Source organism: Patella vulgata, chromosome 2 (assembly GCF_932274485.2).
Source record: "Patella vulgata chromosome 2, xgPatVulg1.2, whole genome shotgun sequence".
Taxonomy (NCBI): domain Eukaryota; kingdom Metazoa; phylum Mollusca; class Gastropoda; family Patellidae; genus Patella; species Patella vulgata.
In genome coordinates this window covers 4,903,939-4,918,861 of record NC_065880.2, presented here as the reverse complement: position 1 = coordinate 4,918,861, position 14,923 = coordinate 4,903,939, and the positions used below count along the sequence as shown (strand labels likewise).

The 14,923-nt window shown below is 36.8% G+C and overlaps 2 long non-coding RNA genes across 2 annotated transcripts; one reads left to right on the top strand and one right to left on the bottom strand.

Moving 5' to 3' along the window:
• The first annotated feature begins 968 nt into the window (after positions 1 to 968).
• LOC130010805 (uncharacterized) lies at positions 969 to 6,366 on the top strand. The gene is made up of 3 exons (XR_008786082.1): positions 969 to 1,207; positions 1,908 to 2,087; positions 5,083 to 6,366. It is a non-coding gene; the product is annotated as an uncharacterized LOC130010805 (long non-coding RNA).
• A 2,646-nt stretch (positions 6,367 to 9,012) lies between these two features.
• Positions 9,013 to 14,566, bottom strand: LOC126810272 (uncharacterized). Its single transcript, XR_007675123.2, has 6 exons — positions 14,412 to 14,566; positions 13,403 to 13,549; positions 12,303 to 12,443; positions 11,703 to 11,801; positions 10,170 to 10,317; positions 9,013 to 9,390 (listed from the first exon to the last, which is right to left on the bottom strand). It is a non-coding gene; the product is annotated as an uncharacterized LOC126810272 (long non-coding RNA).
• Positions 14,567 to 14,923: the final 357 nt, after the last annotated feature.

Below are 14,923 nucleotides of genomic sequence, written 5' to 3'. Positions count from 1 at the left end.
CAAATCTGATATGACAAATGTCTGATGTGTAAAATAAATGTTGATTTGAAGATACAAATGTTGATTTGAAGATATAAACGTTGATTTGAAGATACAAATGTTAATTTTTGTGTACAAAAATGTCGAAATACGACAACAAATGAAGAATTCAGAAATAATGACTAAGAACACTAAATAAAGAGCTGTTTGATCTTTCATACTTGTCCATCGGCACGTGTATTGGCAAACAATGGGTAAGCGTAAAAATCTTTTGGCGGGGAGGGAGGGGGAGCGAATGAATAGCGCGTGTGCGTTGTATCATAAGGTCTTTCATTGAGTCACACTGCTAAAGAATTATTGAAATAGAATTGAACCATATGTTAGTCCCGAAATGACATAGGTCAGTCGGGTTGACGTTAAACCCCACCTCTCTCTCTCTCCCTCCCTATCTACGAACTCCAAATGATATCTTCACATTAGCCTAGGAATTCCGAATGATGTCTAAAGAGAAATTAAACCACACTCTATCTTATATAGAAAGTATAAATACGTGAGCTATTAGGTCGGGACAATAACAACTGTTTTGTATATCACCACCGTTTGATGTCAAAATTATTATATTTAGTTGTACTGATCTGTGCACCATAGTGACTGGACGATAGTGAACTCCTTCCATAAATGGATACTGACTTTTTTAAGCGTTTTCATCGATTAATTAATGTTAATCATTTATTATTTTTTTTTTTGAGCAATTTGTTTAAAATTTTGAACTATAAAAAGCGAAGCGAAATTGGATGTGTGTTTTAATCAGATTGCATTTTGAGACATGCCTGTATCATTGCAGACTCGAAGTGGACGATTAAGGCTGGACCCGAATCCCTTCTCTTCACTTGAAATGTGTTGTTTATTGGGGTAGATCTTTTGTAGAAATTGTCATTTTGAATATTATGCTTATTAGTAGTTATGTTTTGTATCTGTGTTACAGTTAATGTACCCGTGTTTGGTCTCTACAAGTTATATAGAGGAAACGTAATCCCAGAAGATGTATATATTGTCAAGCGGCATACAGTCATAACCCGGACCCAGTGCGCATTAATTTGTTTTAATACACCAACCTCGTGCCGATCATTCGCCTACCACTCTATAAATAAAGAGTGCTGTGAGCTATCCCAGAGTTTCATACCAATACACAAACCAACAACGGGCGTTGGCTCGGAATACTGGAGAGGTAAGAAACGCCCACAATTGCCGTGAGATATTTGATGCACACTAATTTTTTATTCTTCCTCCTTTTGGGGTTCTTTTGTTTTAGTAGCCTAGCACTCAGGTTCTAATCAGAGCTTCTGTCCAGTGTTGATTGCCCCTCTATCAGATCTACTTTTGTTTGTCGTTAATACCTTATTGATATACAACACCGTATTATGTAGTTTCATACCTTTTCCATCTTCAGTATTCCAGTCGATGCTAACAGTAGGACGTTAAACCCCATTTCATTTCTTACCTTAAGGCTTTTAATTACATGCTTTTTCTTGTTATACTTAAATTAATGTTATTTATCGTTATGTCTGAAAGGTTACTTATCCGTTTGGCATACCCTGTATATATTGTACGCAGGTATCTTGTCTATCAACATATATTCTGAGAAATCACCCTTATAGGCGAGAAATGTACATATGTGTATTTACAATAAAAAGGGTGAATTTGATCGTAGTAAACTATATGCGGACGGAAAATACTATGTCACTTGTTTGTTCGAATTAATGAAATGAAGTTTAACGTACGACTTGTCTACTCACATTGACCTTCTGGCAATATTATTCCAGTTTCGTTGCATGACAAAAAGTCGGAATTATTTTTTCGTTAAAGCATTGAATAACAAATCATATTGTTTACATATTCCATAAAGCTAAGCCATATTTTGCTTTCAGTTTGTTCACGGAGAGATTCGTGTATAGAAGATGAAATAGATGGAAGGTGTTTTTGTCTAAAGAAAAAACTACGAAAAGTGAACAATGCTAAAACTTACTGCGAATCACGGGGCGGTAATCTAGCCATATTAAACACCACCAATTCATTTGAACGTGTTGAAAGCCTATTGTTAGAAGAGGGTTAGTATATTATGCTAAATCATTTGCCTAGCCCAATTTTATTAAATGAAAAAATAATAATACCCTTCTCAAAATTACCGAAATATACGTTTCTTGATTGTTTTTCGAGCATTTAGGTTAAGACTACTTTTTTTTATACATTTCACCGATGTGGTTACATGTATAGTTGCATTTTACTACATATGCTTACATTCGTATTTCGTGTAGGATATAGCAGATCATGACTCATGCTGGCATTACACAATGGTTTCTTTGGGTTGTTTTCCTGATTGTTTTCAAATTTGAGTGAAGTCTGTGTCACTACAGACCCGGAACTGTACAGCGCAGTGGATCCATCCACTTTTTTAAATTGTTTGTCTGTTTGTGTTTTCCTGAGTATGGTGTCTTGTCCGTGTATTTGTTTTTGTGTAAATTTTGTGTGGTGCAGTCCCCCTGCACTTACTATTGAAGAGCTAGATTTGTTTATTGGGGGGCTTCAAATGCTATAAATTATAATTATATATTTATGTACATGAAAAGACCATAATAAAATCTCTAGATGACCGATATTTAAATGGATATAATCTCCTGCGAGTTTTAAGAATTTATGTATATTTAAATAAAGTGGGGTTGGATGGCCGAATGGTTAGCACGCGCGCGCTTTATCATAAGGTCTGCCATTGAGTCAAATGACGTGGTTTCGATTCCCCGGTTGTAAGTGACAAGGAGTAGGGTCGTCTGTCTAACCTCGTGGGTTTTCTCCGGGTCTGCAGGTTTCCTCCCACTGCTAAATACCCTACCCGCAAGCACATTATTGAAATAAAATTGAATCATTTGTTAGTCCCGAAATGACCTAGTTTGTGTCAGGTGGACGTGAAACCCAATCTGTCTGTGTCTCTCTCTCTCTCTTTCTCTCTCTCTCTCTATTCCAGTAAAATCGTTGATTTAGGAACTAATTTGTCGGTTAACTAGCTTCGAGTCTGTTTTCAACCGGAACTAATTGTACACAGTGTAATTTACCAATTAAAACAAGAATCACAAGCACATGTTCACACAGATTTAAACGTATATATTATCCAAACAAACAATCCAGAAACGCAATCACCGTCTACCTCGTTACCCAGCAAACGCGAAGCAAAAAAACCCAATAGTTTTACCCTTCCGTGCACAGAATGAGTGAAATAATTCTGGCCTGATTGATTATCATTAATTACATCATTAAATACAAGATCAATTGAACGTAGATATTCAACCGTTCTCATTAACGAGTCAAACCCATACATTACAGGTTATGATACTGTCGCTTTAACGTTTGACTGCTAAATTGTTTAAATTACTAAAAGCAGTTCTACAATTAGCTTTGTTTCTTATAAAAAATAACGCATGCAGATATTCTAATCTTAAAAACACATCAACGGCACAATCTGATTAAAATACAATTCTAATGGCACGGTAATATTTTATGATTCAGATTTGCTTATCACAAATGGTAGATCAGGCTAATTGCATACCTTATAAACCGCTTGTTATTTGTAGTTACTTATATAATGAGAGCCACTGTGGCTCAATGGAAACAGGTGCTGTCTCGCTAACAAGGCGATCTATGTATTGGCCGACACGGGGGCGTGTCCAGTCGCTCGGATGTGACGAAAACAGCGGTCTCATGTAACCTTTGGCGCACACGAAAAAGGCGCCTTTATAGTTCTAATTCCAAATATGAGTAGACCGTAGTTCCGCTGTCCGGGTAAAAGGTCATTCATAGCACACTGTATGGCGTATACTCGTCTTCATTAGCCCAGTCGGTGCAGAACAGGCACGACGTTAAACCACATTTCATTTCACTTTGCAGAATCGTGATATTATAGATGATACCTTAAAATCAACATTTATACCATTCTAAATAAAACACAGATCCCATTTCGTTTTACTTGTCTTCACTACACTAGGATCCGGAAGAGTTGTTATCATTGACACGTTTTGAATGGCTTGAGGAATTAGCCAATGAAACGATCTGTTACGGCGAGCTTTCGGCGTTGTCTGCACGGGACTGTTAGTAATCCACTAGTAACATCAACGTTGATTGGTTAAACACATGACTGACTTCATCGAGTCAAAGGCCGCTCGTATGACCTCTGACGCGACCTATCGCTATAACCGGTCAGATCTTCATGTAGTGTAGGCCATCGAATTTAAAGCATAAACAAACGATACGAAATATAGATCTATATTTTAATTAGATTGCATTTATACCAAATGTGATATGAAACTGCATACCTTTGGTCGTTTAATATTGTTCCGTTGAACAAATCCAAATACTCATTACCCCAAATTTAAATACTGTAGTAGCATTGGGAGAAGTCAACAGTATTTGAAAATTTTAAGTATTCGAACCCGGCTCCCAAGCAACATGCTAACACATTCGGTTTGAAACCAATCAAAAAAGATGTTAATTAATTCCATTGAACGTTAAGTTTATTGACTGACTATTTGGAATTCATGTCGTACTGGGCTGTGGGAAAGATGCTGGAGTTGTGAGAAAACAATTGTTGAGTAGCTATAGGGTTAATCATATTGACACTAAAATGTAAAACTGGTTTAAATCATTAATTTAAACATACATTATGCAAGAGCTAAATCTGCCTATAGCAGGTCTTTCTTTCAGCCTGAAATATTTTCTTAATTATTAATTAGACATTAATTAACTGATCCAGGCCATAATCAACTCTCGATGGCATCAGTTTTCTCCGATATTAAATAGATTAGGACGATTCAGCCATATTTTAATTTAAGTTAAAAATGGAGGAGCGAGACTTAGCTTCGAACAACCAGTACAGTCGTTGAAATTATTGCACACATCTTGTCAAACCTTCAAAGGCTAATAACTTCGTTCGCAGTAAAGTAATTTGAATGAAAGTTTCAATTTTTTAATTTTACATTATCTGTTTTCGAACTATAGCTAACTCTTTACCTAAATGTTACATAATGCCACTTACGCAATTGTTGTTTTATTTTTCAGGAAAAGATCTTACAAATGTAGCAATTGGTGCCAATGATGACGCTGAAGAGGGCATTTTTCAATGGAATGATGGCACACCAGTAAATACTTTTGGTAAATTGGAAATAAAACTAAATGGCCCTGGTGATATAGAGAACTGTCTATCAGTAAAGTTGAGGAAACCTGATTTCATATATGATGATATAAATTGTGATATTGATCTGTTTCCTTTTATTTGTGAAATGAAAATGTAACCGACTGATCTACAATTTCCAGCTAAAAAATATTAAAGTTAACCAATAATGTTAACGGAGAGGGGTTGTACATAGGCTAAATCTGTCCCCCCATTCCCAATTAGATATCCTGAATAAAAATATTGTTTAGAAAACTTTAAATTTATCAATATATAATACTTACATCAAAATAAAGAGTTGATATATTTCTATCGATTTCTGATGGCATATGTTCCCTCCGATTTTACAGATATTTCTATATTAAATGATTTAATTCCGTTTTGTTTTAATGTCGATTGTTTATAAGGGCATTATGGATGATTAGATAACGATAATAGTTAAAAACTAGATAATGTAAAGGGAACATGCTGACAATTTCAGTCAAATTGCTCCACTCTGAACCGAGATATTAGCGGCTGAATGTTAGGCCTACCCTTGATTAGTATTGCTAAACTCGGTACGATAAAAAAACCCAAACATAGTCTCGATTATCCATTTTTGCATTTATTCATCAATGAGCGTTGAGTAGCAGATCGAATTCAAACCCAGTGAAAATCGAATACATAAGATGGCATCGAGGGTTAATTATGATCCGGTACGTTGGTACACACAAACTATAAACAAAGTGTTTTAACTATTTCTGGAATAATATCACCTTTTTCAGCGCGTTTGCCTGCCTTTAGTATAGACATTGCTATCTGTATTTCTGAAACTGTAATTTCATTATCAAGGTAGGGGACGCCATTATGATATAGTATATAAATATAGGTTTTTTTTTTCATTTATAAATGAAGTGCCATGAGATTGAAAAACATTCTTAAAATTTATGTTCATTGAAATCAGACAGATTCAGCTGGGAGGAATGCTGTGGTGCATCTATACCATTTTTTTTATAAAGTTGCATGTTTCTCCAGAATCCTATAGGGCTGTAGCATTTTTATATAACTTTAGACCAGACCTGTATCTGTACAATATGGTAGCATGCTTTTTTTAAATAGGGGTATATTTATATAAGCTCGGCTGTGGTCAGTTTCTGCTTCAATAAAATATTTGCATTCTTTATAAATTCATTTCTAGGATAAACACAATTCTTATTAAACCATGTATTTTTTTAAGTATTACGGGGCTTGTGGTAGAATGACTCTGGGTTGTTTTCTGGAGCTAATAACACAACTAAAACAACTTTGAACGAATGAAATGCAATGGGGTTTAATGTCCTACTGTTCTGTTCCGACTGGGATAATAAAGACGGGCATACGTCATGCAGTGTACTGTGAGGGCAATTCTGCCCGGACAGCGGTGCTAAAGCCTACTTTTATACCGAACTCCAACTGCCAAGGGATCATTTATGTGTACGCCCCCAATGCATAGACGTACGGGCTCAATGACAGTTGGGGGGGGGGGGACAGAACCCGAAATGCCTGAAAAAATTTTGGGTTTACAGACAGCGGCACCGGTGTTCCTCAAGAGGCGAAGAAGCGTAGCTTACATGGTATAGACCAACCCCCACCCCAGTCCACCTCCAACCCACATCCCCCCCCCCCCCAAAAAAAAAATGTTTGAATAGTTGACAGCTGCAAACACGTTTTCCTGCTATTTCAGCCCGTAAACAAAGCAACTTCAAAGTGGTCTGATATAGTCTAATTAAGGTAGCTGACTCGAATTCCAATAAACCACTTACAGTCCACGGAGACGGGACCGTTGGGCGAAAATTTAGAAAATTTAACTGCCGCAAACGCGTTTTCCTGCTATTCCAACCTGTGAATACAGCAACTTCAATTTGGTCCAATATAGCCTACCTGGCTAACCCGAATTCCAAACAACCAATCAATCGTCGCGGGTATGGGGGCCTCACCCTCCCGGAGAAAATTATGGAAATTTAACCACCGCAAATGCGTTTTCTGCTATTCTAGCCCGTGTAAGCAACTGCAAAAGTATCCAATGGTTTAGTAACTGAAATCCCATTCTGAATTCCAAACATCCAATCAGACTGTTGCAGCTGCATTCACACATAATAATCGATGCCCGAAAAATGTCGCACAAAGTAGAGTGGCTCCAGACAAAATGTTTTAATCCATAGTCAACGCAGTACAAATTCGTGGTATTCAATTAAAAGAAAAGTAAAATTAGTGTTATATTAGGGCTCGGTAACAGTTAGGGAAGCAAAACTAGAAATGCCAGAAAAAAATTCAGGTTTACAGACAGCGGGGCCGGTTTTCTTCGAGAGGCAAAGAAGCAGAGCTGACCTTGTATGGATCCACCAAGAAAATTTTGAAATATTTGAAGGCCGCAAACGCGTTTTACTGTTATTCCAGCCCATAAAATTAGTGTTTTATTAGATTTGGGGCACTTTATTTTGCCAAGTGAATGAAATAAAAAATTTGTTTTCACTTTACCCGTCTGCCCGAAAAGTCAGCTTGCCCGAAAGTGGGGGGGGGGGGGGGGGGCTTGCACCCCTGGCTCGTACGCCTATCCGCCAATGTGTACACGGGACCTGTAACTACGTTGAGCAAATTTTATTCTTGATGTTGCAGTACTAAGGTTAGGAATAAAATACTCTTCGTTTAATATATATATTATTAAATGCGTTCAAATTGTCAGTTAAAGATGACCCTGAGACACTGATCTTGCCTCGATGCCTTTCACGGAGATTTCTTTATTGACTATCTAAAATACGGATTGGTACAAGATTGAAAATTGACATGTACATGTAATATTACGGAACGGATTATGACTAGGAAATGTATTGAGTTAAATAAATTAACGTACGCTACATCGCCATTTAAGATAAGGGAAGTAACTCACAGTACTGCTATACATATTGGGGAGAGGGACCTTTTTACATTTAAACAGAGATAAGCTGGAGCGTAACCAGTAAACTCCCCCAAATCTAGGATAAATGAAATTATTAACATAATTCAATGAATCAGCATTTAAAAGAAAATAAACAATTAAACTGTCATCAGCACCACGCACTGACGTCACATAAAACATAAGCAGTCTCTTCACTCTCGTATCTTTCCGCCTCAAAATCCTGAATATTTTCCAAAACTTGGCAGAAAATAATCAAACCCTTTTCGTCGATGCTCCACATAAAAGTCAACAAAGATCGCTATGCAAAGGGGGAAAGGGAAAGGGAGAGAAAAATAACTTTGGCCCTTGCTTTGATGTTCTATTCACTGCGGATCGTTTTTGTGTTGCGTCAGTGTAAGGTGGTGGTGACAACTGTTAACGGAAAAAAAATAATGTAAATATTGGAAATAAGTAGCTATGATTTAGTTTTGTAGGGAGTATTTATGCAAATCAAAACGTCCACAGAAAAAAAAAACATACCTGAGTGAAACGGCAGAAGTTAGATTGCCCGAAATTAAGAATTGTTGACAAAATGACCCGAAGCGAGAGCAGGTAAAATAGAGGCTTTAGCAGACATTGTATTCCTGTTCCTTTTTATTGTATATTGTCTAGACGGGTATGGTGTATGCATATAATATACGAATAGATCAGACTTCTATGGTTTAGAGTTGTTTTCATTAACGCCAGAAGTTCGTTCCGGAAAGATTAACTCTATATACAAATAGACGTGCAAATGATTATTATTTGCTAATAGTAATAAAGTTACTGTTCTATTGAATTTAAACTTTCGAGGGATCTTTTACGTACAAGTCACCGTGTACACCGGGTTCGGTTTGTTGTCTCATCTGGACAACACTACAAATAATTCTACAGGGACACTTGTTTAATATAAAACTATCATCATAGTACAAAAACAATATTTGCAATAGCAGAAACAAAAGAAAACTTTACAATAAAAGATTTTAAAAATACAAAATTAAATAATTCAAAGAGAGATAGGGTTTCACTACATATAATTGATATATTATTTAGATTAACTCTTACAAATAGAAATATTTAAAGGGTTTCTAGTGTCGGTTTTATGCCATTGCCTGTCCATCGAAAACTGGTTTTATTGTTTTCCTTGGTTTTACTGTTGTTGTAACAGGGACTTCATCTGGTGGACATTCAGGACATTCAATGTTTGGTCTACAGATAAACTGTACCGTTTTTCCATTAGCTGATTGTTTTTGCTTTTCAGCTTCTAAAATTGACAAATTTTACGTAAAATACATAGGTATTTAAAGTCCAGTGTGTCACACATACATAATTCAAACCATGATGTACATTTATCAACTAATCCAAATCCAAAATGACATTTTAGTTGAGTTAGGGACTGTCTATTAACAGACTTTCACGTTTTCAGAATTCTTAAAAAATAGGATACGATCTTCGTTATTTTGTTTAGGGCTTAATGTATCAACGTTGCCGCAGTATCAATATCGTGTGTGTTAGGTAAATCAAATATAAGAAAATCCATTAAAAGAAGATAAAAATCTTGACAACAATAAATCAATTATCTGGTAGTGCAGAAGGGTTGTATGTGTTTCCGATAGGTAAAGGGATCGTCTCCACAATAGTGAATTGAGTCTTTGGATCGTCTCCACAATAGTAAATTGATTTTCTAAATCCGGGATATACAACCTGTTAAAACTTACATACACTGCGGTAACACAATGCGTTAATTTGTTCATATATGAATTGAGATGGACAATTACTTCTTATACACTGTCTACTTATTGCAAAATATGTCTATATAGACAGTATTGGGATTTTAACATGATGAAAGTTTTAAAAATACAACAATATTAGATAAAGCACCACTAATTATCAAATGCGCCATGTTTGGTGCTTGAACCTGAGGTTATCCTCTCGTGTTTTAAATCAAATATACCAAAATAACAATGTAAACATACAAACGATTAAAGTGCTAGAGACCCACCCAACAGGCTTAAAGTGGTGGGGATTCAGAACCAATCTTACCTTCTTTACTGATGACAACAATCCAATGAGATGGTACACCAGCACAATGGTCAGCAATATGTTGACCTGCAAATGTTCTCAACACATCAAGGTCAATTGGTTCTCGGATGTAGCGGAAATATCTGGTGACCAAAGATCGTTCTTTTCCCTGTAAAAAGAAAAATTGACTGGACTTTAGAATCAGCTCACCCACTAACAGGAGTGGTATTATTTTATAAATTTAACATCTCGGTTCTCTGGCTCACTACCCAGAAAATCCGGGCTTCCATTCCAATACAGTTTCCTGGGATTTTCCAGCGTAGTTTCACCCTTGTCATTGTTTTTTACCCCTTGTCAGCGTGGTTTCCCCCTTTGGAGTGGTGTTTCCCCCTTGTGGGTGGTGTTTGCCCCTTGTCATTGGTGTTTCTCCCTTGTCGGTGTTTTTTTACCCCTTGTTAGTGGTGCCCCACCCCCCTTGCCAGTGGCGTTTCCCCCCTTGTCGGTGTTTTTTTTACCCCTTGTCAGTAGTGTTTCCCCCTTGTCATTGTGTTACCCGTTTGTCAGTGGTGTCCCCCCTTGTCAGTGCCCCCCCCCCCCCTTGTCGGTGGTGTTTCCCCCTTGTCATTGGTGCCGGACAGAATGTGTACGTAAAATAACCCTTGGCTGTTGGAATTTGAGATAAGATCAGGATATTCTTCCAACCTTACTCTCATGCTATACTGCAAGGCTATGTCCGTCTTCAATAGCCCGGTTGGTGTTAAAAACAATATGATATGAAGGAATGAAATCAAATGGGATTAACGTCCTACTGTTCTGCACCTATACTGAGCTAACGAAGACGGCCGTACGCCATACAGTGTGCTATGGGGGAAATTTTGCCCCTGCAGCTGTACTCTGGCCTATTCTTATATCGAATTCCGACTGTCAAGGAATCTTTTACGTCCATACCAAGGTATTCACGGGGCCACAATTTTCGTCCTATCTGAACGACTAGACAGCTGTCCTTGTCAGGCCCTCCGTCCTGCGCCATTGACAAGGGGAAACCCCCATGAACTTCTCGGAAAATGCATAGATCGAACATGCATCCTCCGGGCAAGCGAACCAGCGTCATACCCACTTTAAATTACCTCAGGCGTACCGTTGATTGTTATTGATGTCTGAAAATAAACAAGTCAACTCTTCTTTTTTTATATAAAAATATCACAAACTGGATCTACTTCGCAGTTAAAATTCAAATTTCATTACCTGACTGGTTTTTAATTATATTTACCTCAGGCAACGTTATTCAATTATGAACATAAAATATATTTCAGTTCTTTATTTCTTTTTTTTTACAAACCAATGACTTATCACAAACTTGATCTACTTTGAATTTAAAATTCACACGTTAAATAAAGTGTTTAATAGAGCGTTATAATGTCTTCAAGGACACTGGGGTTATCTTATTGTGTCGTTAAAAGTATAAAAATACGAAAAAGAAAGAAAGGAATATAAATATTTTAAATATCTAAATACATGCAGTGGTCAAATCAGAATTGAAGACATTTTCATTACCTCTTGAGCAGACCAAAATGTCAGACCCTCTTCAAATGTTTCATCCAATACATCAATATAACAACGACCATTGGTTAAATCTTTGAAAGCCAACATTTTCTAAATAAAGAAAAACAAATTATGTTTAAATGGCCTGGTAGACTGTGAGAAGATATTTAATTCCACTGGCATCAACCATTGATTTAACGTTCCTAGCGTCAGCAAATGTTTTAAATATATATTTGGACGCTAACGAGCTAGACGTGTTCCCAGATTTACATTTTATCTCTGCATTATATGCGTGTTTCAAAGTCACAACCTTGCCCGTTTTGAAAATACCATCCACGGCAAAATATATGTAAACACCTAAACGTAATAACAATCTGTCGCGTTGGCTTACTAATTATTACAAAGCACGCATTAATTTCCAGGAGGGGACATGAAAACATTAATTTAGGCTTGATTCTCATTTTCTATACGAAATCCAGCTGTTGACAATCCTTGACCAACTTCCGCAAAGTGCATTTTCAGACAAATGGTTAGGATGATTTCAACATGCCATATTAATTGTTCTTCCTCACACGGAGTTCAATAACATGTACATCCATATTAGATACATACCTTATCGTAGTTGTGTAGAGCAATCAATCCATCAATCTCTCCATCTTCATCATTACTAGCATATATTATCTTATTATCGTAGTCTACTTGTATGTGCTCTGGTATTTTTCTCCCATGAACTTTGGAGATAGAATCAAATTTCTGAAATAAAACATATCTTAATTACATTTTATCAATTAACTCACACTGTCTACTGTATAATGTTTGGTAGCTATGGCGGCTAACGCTTTCACAAAGGTTTTGTATATTAGTGTAAATTATCTATTCCGAAAATTTCACTATCTATAACACTTTAAAGAAATACAAGGTAATGATCGTATATATGACATACACGTAACATCAGACATTTCCTATTTAATTGTTTGTTTAATTTATAAAGATGCATTATGTTAGAGCTAAATCGGCCTATTGCAGGTATTTTGTGTTTTCAAGAGAGAGAAAGAGAAATGGGGTTTAACGTCCACTCGACACAAACTAGGTCATTTGGGGACTTGCATATAATTCAGTTGTATTTCAATAATTCGCTTGCGCGTAGGGGTTTGTAGCAGTGAGAGGAAACCGGGTGACCCGGAGAAAACTCACGAGGTTGGACAGGGGACCCTACTCCTTGTCACTACGCCAATCGACTCAATGACAGACCGTCTCATACACCGTACACGCGTTAACTATTCGCCCCCGCCCCACCCGTCTGTTTTAAAATATTATATCTTATGTAGGCAACCCTCTAGATATCGGATAGCTGAGATAAAATGGGTTAAAACACTCGAAAGATTTAACAAAGAAAAAAATACTGCTAAGCACCACTTCAACGATAATAAACGACATACGCTTCATCTTCAAACATATTAGTTTTGTTAAAAACTGATTAATTTGAATTAAATTTTCAATATATTTCTGTTTTAAATTATTATAGCAATAACGGTCAGAACTTTATCTTACATAACGCATCTTTAAATAGATTATTTTCTTTTCTTTGTTTTTGGTAAAATCAATAATAATAAATAGTGCCTATTATTGGGAAAGTGGAACCAATTGCAAAATGGAAAACATAAACTTGTACTACAAATGAAGCCATGGCTCAAGAACATTGTTAAACTTACGTCTTTCTTGTGTAAGTGGTTGTATAAATGTACACCACCGAATATTATAATACCAACAATCAATAGGGCCACGAACACAGCCACTAGGCAAATAATTTTATTTCGGTGGGTTGTTGGTTTTGGTTCTGGAATATTGGTTACTGCAACCTAAATAAGAATAAAAAAAAAACATGTTTTTATTCGGCACCTTCAAGTAACCGGAAGGGTGACTGGATTTGCGGTGGCTCAGTGTGTAAGAGATGTTGTCTCGCAACATGCAGGTCCCTCTTTCGGTTTTGGTGTTGACCGAGAATATTAATCCGGATTTTCCGGCGTGATTCATGCTTGTCATTCATGTCGGACATTACCTGGCAAGGAACATCGTGTACGTTAAAGATAGTTGGAATTCGATGTAAGAAATGAAATGAAATGAAATGGGGTTTAACGTCCTACTGTTCTGCTCCTATGCTGGGCTATGAGGGAAATGTTGCCCGGGCAGCGGCACTATCGCCTACTCTTATATCGAATTCCAACTGTCAAGGGATCTTTTACGTGCATTCCAATGTATACACGGGACCTCGGTTTTTCGTCTCACCCAAAGAACTAGACAGCTGGCCTTATCAGTCCCTCCGTCCTGCATCACTGACAAGGGGGAACCACACAGGAAAATCTGGATGAACTTTCTCGGCCAATGCAGGGATCGAACACCCGACCTCCAGGCTAGCGAGCCAGCGTCTTACCAACTTAGCCACGTGATCCCCATTCGATGTAAGAGTAGGTCGTCGGAGTAGAACAGTCGAACGTTAAACCCCATTGCATTTTTTTAAAAATTACAACACATCGTTGCCAGGTTAACTGAAAACAAATCCTGACGAAATGAACGATCAGAGGTTTAATCGATGATATAAAAATGTCTTGGTCGATCTAATTTATAAATTAAAATACTTCTTCAATATTTTTTTTGTTTCTACCAATTTGAAAACCATTAAAAATGACAAATACATTTTTTAAAAGAAATAAAAAATCTTACCTCAACATTTTGTGGTTTTACTGAAAGGTTGGATTTGGGTGGTGCCATTTCGACAGGATCTCGCTAGATAATTAAATAAATTCGGAGAAGTCTTAGCAAATAATAATTTTATTTATTACTGAATGTTATATACATCAGGCTGGTACAATAGATAACGTGATCATTGGTTGTTAAGGAGATGACGTTGACCAATGAACGCGTTAATGGTGGTTTCTTATACGACCAAAACAATTATATTATATACTTTGGAAAGCAGTTAAGCGGAAAAAGCACACATAGATATAGATCAATGAATTCACAATATATAGGTTATTGACGTAGATAAACACGTATTATTTATATAAGTGCATATATGACGTGTGTTTATAAATAGGAGTTGGGTGGTCGAGTTGTCTAACGTGTGCGATTTATTTTATCATAGCGTCTGTTATTTAGGTATGGTACGTGTGGGGAACTGAATGATTAGCACGTGCGTGCTGTATCATAAGGTCTGTCATTAAGTCAACTGGCGT